Raw genomic sequence first — 2,500 nt, 5'->3', positions numbered from 1 at the left:
TAATGCTCAGAAAGAATTGGAGCATAAATTCGAAGGAGAAGACAGTGGTGAACATTTATAGGACGATTTGATAGAAAATAAAGGGAGCAATCAAGAGAGTGGCCAAGATACAACTATCAGTGAGTGATGCAGGCTGTTCAACTCTAGCAGACGAATTTTTAGCAGGGCACCGTATGAGCTATTTTCTTGGCACTCAGCCAACGCGGTCTGATGAAGTTACGATGTGAGAGGGGTGAAGAGGAGGGGGGTGGAGACTGAGGGGGCGTGGCCTAACATCCATATTATCACTTGCAGAAGTCACAATGCATCTATTTCTTTTTCAGTTTTTTTATATTGTGGTTGTTCTGGTATGATTTTGTGTGTGCAGATATCCATTTGTCCAGAAAATCATATTTTTGTGCAAATTACCAGACTAATGTTTGTAATGAACAAGTTGAAAATGTGACAAAAAACAAAACACTGATTTCAAAACAACAGCATGTCACTTAAAATGCATAAAATGGGAAAACATCATGTATTTTGTATTCTTTATTCATTTACCTTTCAGAAAATATATACTTTTATGGGTCTTTCTCCAATAACAAAGAGCACAGAATTTTTTGAAAATTTATACCCGTTTTTTGTGAAAAAACCCTGGCAAATAGATTTCACTTAAATCTTATTTTCCTGGCAGCGAAAGGGTTAATAAAAATCAAATATAAGAATGAGATCTTGCCTAAAACCTTAATCCTTGGAAAAAAAACAACAACCCTTCTCTATGTCTCTGTATCTCTCTGTCTGTCTGTCTGTCTGTCTCTTTCTCCCTCTCTCTCTCTCTCTCTCAATAGTTATTTCAGGATTTATATGTACTTTAGTATATGTTTGTATTGATATGATGTGTGTCGATGCTACATGTGTAAATATTTATTATATGATTTATATGTACTTTGTTTTCTTTGTTCGTATTGATATGATGGGTTCTGATGTTGAGGCATAAACAGTCATTTCAGGATTTATATGTACTTTAGTAATATGTTTGCACTGATATGATGTGTGTCGATATTACGTGCATAAATATTTATCATATAATTTATTTGTACTTTATTTTCTGTGTACTGTCCAAACCTTGGAGACTAACGACCAAAAAAAAAAAAAAAGAAAAAAAGAAAAAGGCACATTACCCCCCGTCACATGAATTTTATGCTAATGAAAAAGTGCCAAAGTGTCGCAAATCTCTTATTAGTTTATGTTGTTTCAATTCTGTTGTTTTTTTTCCCCTTTCTGTTCCATTTTATCTGTTTTGCACCATTTGTTCTGATTAGTACTTACTATGTCACCAGATCTTTTCAGCTGACGACATTAAACATTTCAGCGTTCAGTGTCAGTGTCCTCTGTGTGTGTGTGTGTGTGTGTGTGTGTGTGTGTGTGTGTGTGTGTGTGTGTGTGTGTGTGTGTGTGTGTGTGTGTGTGTGTGTGTGTGTGTGTGTGTGTGTGTGTGTGCGTGTGTATGTGCCTGTGCGGATGTGCGTGTGTTTGTATGTGCCTGTGCGGATGTGCGTGTGTGTGTGTGTGTGTGTGTGTGTGTGTGTGTGTGTGTGTGTGTTTGTGTGTGTGTGTGTGTGTGTGTGTGTTTGTGTGTGTGTGTGCCTGTGCGGATGTGCGTGTGTGTGTATGTGTGTGTGTGTGTGTGTGTGTGTGTGTGTGTGTGTGTGTGTGCGTGTGTATGTGCCTGTGCGGATGTGCGTGTGTTTGTATGTGCCTGTGCGGATGTGCGTGTGTGTGTGTATGTGTGTGTGTGTGTGTGTGTGTGTGTGTGTGTGTGTGTGTGTGTGTGTGTGTGTGTGTGTGTGTGTGTGTGTGTGTGTGTGTGTGAACACCCACCCTCATTCCCCTATTTGTCATACGCCCTCTCCTCCTCGCTTCTCTCCCCCACCCCCACCCCTCTTCTAACCTCTTTCTACAGCTGACTCCCCCCTCGCCACGCCATGCCCCCCCTCCCACACACACACACACACACACACACACACACACACGCCCCCCCACCCCCCAACCCCCCACGTGATCCAGATGCAAATTGTCTTTTCTTCTCACACTACCTGAGACTGTATGCTCATGTTTACCGTATGGATGATAATTTATTTCACGAGCTGCCATTTCATAACAACGTACATTCACCTTCTTCTGAAGGACTCGTACAAATACGATGCATGATTCTGAATTATGTTTGATTCAAAGATTCGAAGAAATTTAATCCTTTTGCCCCTTTTGGGGTGTGAAGGATACAATAAAAATACATACTCATTGAATCACACTTCAGTCCAACGATGTCTCCGAAACACGCGAAAACGCACACACGCACACCCACGCACGCACGCACGCACATACGCGCATTCTAATGATAATGATTTGCAACAAAAACATATCAAACTTGTTTTAGATGTACCAAAAGTTACACACCCTTTCCAAGTTTTATTAATTTACTTAAATTGATGTGTTTCCTTCGCAGCACTGAATAAACTGC

The sequence above is a fragment of the Babylonia areolata genome, chromosome 7 (assembly GCF_041734735.1).
Source record: "Babylonia areolata isolate BAREFJ2019XMU chromosome 7, ASM4173473v1, whole genome shotgun sequence".
In the NCBI taxonomy this organism is placed as follows: Eukaryota; Metazoa; Mollusca; class Gastropoda; order Neogastropoda; family Buccinidae; genus Babylonia; species Babylonia areolata.
The sequence above is the reverse complement of the archived record's forward strand: the minus strand, read 5'-3'. Positions refer to the sequence as shown.